The 8,209-nt window shown below is 34.2% G+C and overlaps 1 pseudogene; it reads right to left on the bottom strand.

The window, feature by feature from the left end:
* Positions 1 to 6,589: 6,589 nt before the first annotated feature.
* LOC103256178 lies at positions 6,590 to 7,380 on the bottom strand (annotated as a pseudogene).
* Between the last annotated feature and the right edge of the window lie 829 nt (positions 7,381 to 8,209).

Below are 8,209 nucleotides of genomic sequence, written 5' to 3'. Positions count from 1 at the left end.
CTGGAAGAATTAACATTGTTAAGATGTCCATCCTACCATAGGCAATCCACAGATTTATCACAAAACCCATTAAATTACCAATATCATTCTTCTCAGACCAGGAAATAACAATATTGAAATTCACATGGAAACATAAAAGACCACAAGTAGTCAAAACAATCCTTAGCAAAGAAGCAAAATGAGAGGTTTCACACTTCCAGACTTCAAACTCTACTATAAAGCTACAATATTCAAAACAGCCTGGTTTTGGTACAAGAACAGGCATAATGACCAATGGAACAGGATAAAGACTCTGGAAGCAAAACCTCAATTTCTCAACCAACTCATCTTCAACAAATCCTCCACCAACAACCAATGGGGAGAGGAGGCTTATTGGGAAAACTGGCTGACCACATGTAGAAGACTGAAACAGGAACACTTCCTATCATAACACACAAAAATCAACACTTAAATGGATCAAAGACTTAAATGTAAAAGCTCAAACTGTAAGAATCCTAGAAGAAAATGTAGGAAACACCTTTATGGAAATTGGAATAGACAACCTATTCCTGAGTAACTCGCTAAAAGTGAATGCCATAAAAGATACGATAGACAAGTGGGACTTCATCAAAATGAAAAGCTTCTGCAAAGCAAAATAAAACCATCAAGAGAGTGGGGACACAGCCCACAGAATGGGAGAATATATTTGCCAATCATATATCTGGCAAAGGCCTAATATTCAGGATCTACGAGGAACTCAAATGTGCCAAAAGGGGGAAAAAAATCAAAACTATTAAAAAATGAGCAAAAGATCAAAAGACACTTTTCAGAAGATATACAAACATCCAAAAGATACATGTAAAAATGCTAAGCCTCACTAATCATCACAGAAATCCAAATTAAAACACACTGAGATGTCACCTAACTCTAGTTAGGATGGCCATCAGCAATAACTCATAAAACAACAGATGCTGGAGAGGATGTGGAAAACAGGGAACACTTCTACAATTCTACACTGTTGGTGGGAATGTAAACTAGTACAACCTCTGTGGAAAACTGTGGCAATTTCTTAAAGATCTAAAAATTGACCTTTCATATGACCCAGCAGTCTCCCTTCTGGGAATATACCCAGAGGAACTCAAATCACTCTATTAAAAAAAAATACTTGCACATGCATGTTTATTGCAGCATTATTCACAATAGCAAAAACATGGAACCAACCATGCTGTCTATCAAAAATGAACTGGATAGAGAAAATGTGGTACATTTACATGATGGAATATTATGCAGTCATAAAGAAAAATAAAATTATGAACTTTGTAGCAACCTGGATGGAATTAGAGTCTATAACACTCAGAGATTTATCACAGAAACAAAGATCTGAGTATAAGTGGACTCTGAACATTTATCATAATACTATAAGAAGGGGTTTGGCAGTAGTGGGATGCTGTCAGACACTGCCAGGAGGAGGGGCACATAACATCACTATGGGTACCCACATTTCACCTGTATGATGGCCACATAGATACCTAACCCTGAATTATGCTCTACATTTTTAAAATAAAAAATTGCTATAGGTAAGCTGTCATAAACATTTACTATGTTTATATATTTAAACATTCTGTTGGTCACTTTAACATGATCAATAGAAATAGCCATTCAAGGTGGAGAGGGAAACATGCAAAAAGGTTAGAGATTCAAGAGACTGAAGGACTAAGGGTGGTGTTCATCTGGGATTTGCCCTTATAGAAGAATGAGAAGCTAAAAGGACACAGGGTCCCTGTTTTGATCAAGTGGTTGTGGTAAGGGAAAGACCTGAGTGACACTAATTACCTGGAATCAGTGTTATTCGTTAATGGTGAAATGCAGTCAGGTCTATACTGTTTTAAAGAGGTTACCAGATGCCAAGTTCCATGGGAGCACATAAAGTTTTCAAAATTCCTGAGTCAAGTAATTAGTGGTGAGGGGGAAGGTTAGACAATTGTGCCACCTGGATATCTTTGTCATGCATGTGTCAGGGTTGGACACTTTCTGCATCACAGAGGAAGAAATTTTCCCAATCATATACAGTATTCCATGGTGGAATGTTATGCAAGAGGACTTTAATTATAATAAATGCCAATTGTCAGTTGTCATCCTCGAATGAGAGGTATTTGATGTTTGACCTAGAGTTTTGATTATGAGATATAATAGAGATATATAAAAAATCCTTAAATCATAATTTTAATTTACAGAATTAAAAGCATATCTATATTTTGTCATCTTGGTTTTGAAACTTCTAGTTTCTTCATATAAAGTAGGACTTTCTAAATGTTTGATGAAGAGAATAACAATCTCTCTAAACTAATCTTTGTATAATTTTGGAAGACTCCTGTAATTAGATTCCAATGGAAAGTTAATAATATTTGTATGTATGTTTTCTTTTTCAATATTTTCAAGACTGTGCAATATAATGGACCCTGTTTCTGGTATTGCTGCTGGAATAAGGAATAATATTTTTTTAAATTTCCAAAGCAATTTTATTTCAACTGTAATCAGAAGTGATCTATGCAAAAATGTTTCTGAAAATTATAAAAAAATACGATGAATATTTAAATTTTTTTCAACTTTTATAAAATATTGTAGGTAAGATTAAGAGAATTGTTTTAGTTTCTGAGTTAAATTACTTAAGTAGGTACAAAGTTTAACTACCGAAGGTCATATCTAAGCAGTTCACTAATTCAACATTTTATTAATCCTTGTTTATTTTTCAACTGATGCTTAAAAGATTAAGGTATCAGGCCTGGGTTTAATGTCAACATTAAACATTAGCAGGAAGATAGTATCTAAAAAAGGAGGGAGAGTGTTTAGAACAAAAGATTATAGCATGCAGGAAGGGAAGGATGTCAAGAAAGAAAGCAAAATTCAAAATGGAAACACTGCATACAATGTACGTTTACTCACCTCCCACTTTAGTATAGATGTGTTAGCTATAGTTCATTAACCTCTAGTGAACTTATGAGAATGCCCTTTAGTGAACTTAAAAGTTTGACTATGAAGAGAATCGTTCCAGCTTCAAAATACAAAAAAAAAAAAAGAGCAAAGATCAAACTCTCCATTCAAACATCATAAATTAATACAATCTCACCTTTTGAGTTAGTATACATTGATAACTTAATGAGTAGCACATGAATTAAATGACCAGTAAATTCAGTCTAACACAAATCTATGTTGGCTTTACAAAAGCAAATCTAGTTTTTTTCTGGTTCATAGAAAGACTGGCAAAACTATATCTGAATTATCTAAATCTTTAAAAAAACACATTCTGGTTTATATATACACAATTATATACAATCAGTTTTCCTCACAATGATTCATTTTCTCAGTGATTGCAGAGTGTTACAATGGCAACAGAAAGTAAATACACAACAGAAATATTTTCAGTTCACCAATTGAAAAAAATTTCTCATTGAGTACTCAAAATAAAATCCAGACAACATCTAGTTCATGACATTCCCAACCAATGGAACATTTTAAGCATCAAGAAAAAATACAGCCTGTGATTTCTTAGTTACACAGCAAGAGACTCAAGACTAAGAACTGAGTCTCAGCAAGATCTGGATCCTTTAAATATTCGTCTTTCTGACACAAAGCAGATGTTGATGACTGTTTATTAAATTGGATGAAATCTTGATAAGGTTTGGTTTTGTGGAAGCATCATTATTTTATTAAATTCATAACACAAGAGAACATTTGCTTCTAAAGGAAAATGCATGAAGTAGTATTTGTAGAATAGTAAACTTGCACTATCAGACACTAGCATGCAGATATAGAAAATGAGAGATTACAAAGGATATAGTCATTTAGAATAACTGCTTCATGGCTTCAAATAGCATGTTTAAGTGTCATGATTAGCTTGAAAACATATATAGAGCCTCAAAATTGATTGATTTCTCAAATGTTATTAGAATTAATACAGTTTTATGTTGATAATCAAGTCATAAATATCATGGTTAGGTGAAAATAAAATGTTTTATACGATGGATTTTATTCTTATTTTTGCTAGATTCTATGGAATGGAAGAGAATGGGTGAGAGTTGTAAATACATGCTCTTTCCATGGATCTTCCAAAGCCTGGCTAAAGAAAAATCTGTCTACCCAACTTCCTTCTATTTCTGGCAAAAACGTGGTTCTACACTAATTATCCCCAGCTGTACCAGATTCTGTAGATTTTATTTTTAACTTTTCTCTGCATGTTGTTACATCTGTGTACATTTTGTATGGAATATTGGGTCTTAGAGAGGGAAATCCTTTGGGAGGGGTGAGTACAATGTGATAGTCTGAAAAGAAAAAATAATTTAAAACACTACTTGAAAGTCATTGTATTGGTATTTGCCTACGGTAACAGTGGAGTACACTAAATCAGATTGATGTAAGACAATAATTTTTAAAAACCTCATGTTTCCTTTTCTTAGTTTTCTTTCAAAGGATCTCAATGCACCAACCTATAATTTTAAATTCACCAACTGTCCCAATTATGCAGATTTTGTCTACCATATGCAAGGCTGTAAAAAAGATTCTTCAAGCCGGGCTCGGTGGCTCAGCATGTAATCCCATGTCTTTGGGAGGCTGAGATGAGTGGATTGCCTGAGCCCGTGGGTTCGAGACCCGCCTGGGCAGCAAGACCTCATCTCTACAATAATCAAAAAATCAGCCGGTCGTGGTAGCACATGCCTGTTATTCCGGCTCCTTGGAAGGCTGAGGTGGAAGGATCGCTGGAGCCCAGCAGGCGAGGCTGCGGTGGCCGGGAGCGGCCACTGCACTCCAGTCTGGGCGACAGAGTGAGACTCCAACTCAAAACAAACAAACAAACAAACAAAAAAGATTCTTCACTTCTTTTGGTGAAAAATGGCACTCAAACTATAATAAATAAGGCTTTGGGCTTATAATTTTACATTGTTTATGACTTCATCATTTATCCTTAAGTAAAAATAATGGAGGAAAAAAACTAACAGTAATTCCTTTGACTTTTAGCTGGTGAATTTCCTAGCAATTTCAAAAGCTTGAAAGTAATAGTTTGAGTAAATGTTAAAACAATGTGTGTTTCCATAGCTGTATTGCAATTCTTTGTAAATGTCAAAAGCACATTTACCTTTTAATCAGAAAAACTTGCTAATTTGAAAATCATGGAATCCAGACAACATGGCCTTCTCCAAGATGCTTGACATGAACAATGAAAATAAAATTCAGTTGTATTTGATACTTTGCAGATGTTCTTAGATTAAAAATGATGCTTTTGTACATATTTATACATGGTCATTATAAAGATATATTGGTCAATGCAGAATAGAACATATTTTGCAGGTTTTTAGGTTGATTTATAACTTTTAAATATTTAGACATGTGATATATGGACTTTTATTCGAAAACCCTATAAATGTTAGGGGAATGAATTTCTGAATAAACTATTATTGTAGTTACAGACAAATGTAGTTTATTCCTGTTAAAGGGAAAGTTTTGTAAGTATCTAGATTTTGTTGCAACAGGATAGAGGAGTTGATGAGAAAATCATTTCATTAATGTGACTGTCATCCGTGTTTTATTTATATATTTATTTTAAACATTTATAAAATATACTTTTAATTTTTAATTTTTCTGATCAAAGTGCAATTATTTTCAAATCTTCTTAAATAACTATGAAGAAAAGTATTCAAGAAAGTAAAACACAAGTGGAACATTAGCCATTAGATTGCTGCTTCTAATTTATCCTAATCCTATATTTATCCTAGAAAACAAACAAACACAAACTTTGAAGTGTTACTAAAATGTTGACTGAATAATTTTAGCATAAATCCAGCCATATGCATTTCAAAGTCCCACTGCTAGGAATTTAAAAATCAGTTGAATCATGAATAACATCATATAATAAATTATAAGGAGCACAACAATAGTTTGACCCTTGATCCATACCCTCAGATTATGTCATAATAAAGGTGACAATTCTGCCAGACTCTGAGCCCTGAGTGTCCCCAACCCAACCCTTGGATGCCAAGAATATGCCCTATCATATAATTTTGTACAAGTTGTGGTAAAACAAAGCCTAAATTTTCTTTCTATAAGAAATGGTCAGTTATTTGATAAATACTAAAACACTGTTAAAAATTTAATTTATTAATTTGCTTACCAAACACATTATGCAAGAATTGATACACCAAAAGTTCCTTTGGAATTTGGTCCACAAATTCCCTTAAGGTTGGAAATTTAAAACTTGCAAGAAAAAGGGGAAGTAGATATCCCTAAATCCTAACATGCTGTAATTACTAAAGGCATATACTCACATAATAAAAAGCGTTCCTCTCAGAAGGCACAAAATATGAAAGATATTCTTTTTGAATAACAACAAAAAAATAGCTGATACCCTTCATTGTATTGTGACGACCATAACTAAGATGAAGTTAAACCAGACTCTACTGTCTATTCCTGTGACCTAAAAAAAAAATTAATTTGACTTACTATATACTTTCTAGTCATTAATTTAGATGTAGTTATGAAAGATTCAAATTGTCTTAAAAGGGAGCGGCTATCAAAACAATATTCAAACATGATTTCAAGAATGTTTTCAGGCTTAGAATTAGCCTTCCTGGTCAAAAATCTTCACAGCTTCATCAATAGATTTAGAAGCATCTATTTTCTTGACTTTTCCCATTTCTTTGTATGTCAATAACTGACTTTGCTGACTGAAGATACGTTTGAATTCTCTTTTCTAAGCCCTTTCTGTGGTCATCACTCCTACTGCTACTCTTTCCCCTCTCAAGACATCGTTCAGTACAGATCTCATTATTACAATAAAAACAAACAAAAAACAGAACAAAAGATGCATCTGCCTTCCCATCCATGGTCTTGTTCCAACCTTGAAGGTTGCCTTGATTTCTTGAAAACCCATCAATCAATAATTTAATCTTCTGAGCATTGGTAGCCACGGTCTATTTCCCTCTTTAATAAACCGATGGTTATCGCAACTGGTACGATCTTTCCTACTGTAACTCACTTTTCAATTAGTTCAACATAATGTAAATCTGGATTCTTCTTTCATCACGAAGAAGTTCTCCTACAAAAGGTGTGTGTAGCAATAGATCTGTGGTTCCAGCTTCTCGCGAAGCTAAGGTGGAAGGATTGCCTGAGCCCAGGAGATTGAGGCTACAATGAGCCCTGATTGTGCCACTGCACAGCAGCCTGGGTGATGGAGTGAGACCCTCTGCGCGCTGGGCGCGCTGGATGACTATGTTTATAGTCATCCAGACCCCTCTCTGAGATGACTATAAACACGCAACTGGTCCCTAAAATATCAGAAAAGAGGGGGCGGTGAAGAAAAGCGACCCCAGCTGGTTCCCCCAAGATGGGCGGACACGAACTACCATCCATGTTTTAAAGAGTTCAAGCCTCTTTTGCTTAATTCAAAGGGACGGTAATTATAACCTATGGGGTAATTTAGAAAGCAAGTCATGTTTCATGGCTTGTGCATGTCCCTGAATTGAATATTCGTGAAAAATAGTAAATTCTTTTACTCTCATTGTAAATGACTTCTCAAAGTTTGCAAACCCACTGTTAAGTCTGATACTCATCAGAGCACATCTATGTACTGTTCACCCTATCTTTTTTTAGAACTTAGGTACTAGAGCTGTTTTTCATATTTGAAAATTCATGGAATATCACTGACTTCTACAAAGCACCACTCTTATGAATGTATTCGTTTACTTTTACTCTCTTTCTTATTTATACTTCATTCATTCTTTTTCCCTACTTGTTATGTAAACACATAACAATTGTACATATTCATGGGATATAGTGATATTTCAATACCTGTATACACTGTGTGATGTTCAAATCAACATAATCAAAGTAAAGAAAGTTAAAGGTAATTAGCATATTAGTAACAGTGTTGGGAATATTCGATATCCTTTATTCTAGTTTTTTTGAAAATATACAATGAATTATTGCTAGTTATAATCACCTTAGAGTGCTATAGAACACTAGAATGAATTCTTCCTATCAAGCTGTAATTTTGTATTAGTTAACCAACCCCTCCCCATCCACCCCACATCACTAAACTTCAAGTATCTAATAACCACAATTCTCTCAACTTCCATGAGTTCAACTTTTTTTTGGCATCCACATATAAGTGAGAACATGTGGTGTAATTCTGGACTGAACTCATTTAACTTAACACAGGTTCATCCATGTTGCAAATGAC

This window comes from Carlito syrichta, unplaced genomic scaffold (assembly GCF_000164805.1).
Source record: "Carlito syrichta isolate Samal-C Ts95f unplaced genomic scaffold, Tarsius_syrichta-2.0.1 Scaffold288998, whole genome shotgun sequence".
NCBI classification, from domain to species: Eukaryota; Metazoa; Chordata; class Mammalia; order Primates; family Tarsiidae; genus Carlito; species Carlito syrichta.
Note: the sequence above shows the minus strand (reverse complement) of the source record. Positions and strands in the feature narration are given on the sequence as shown.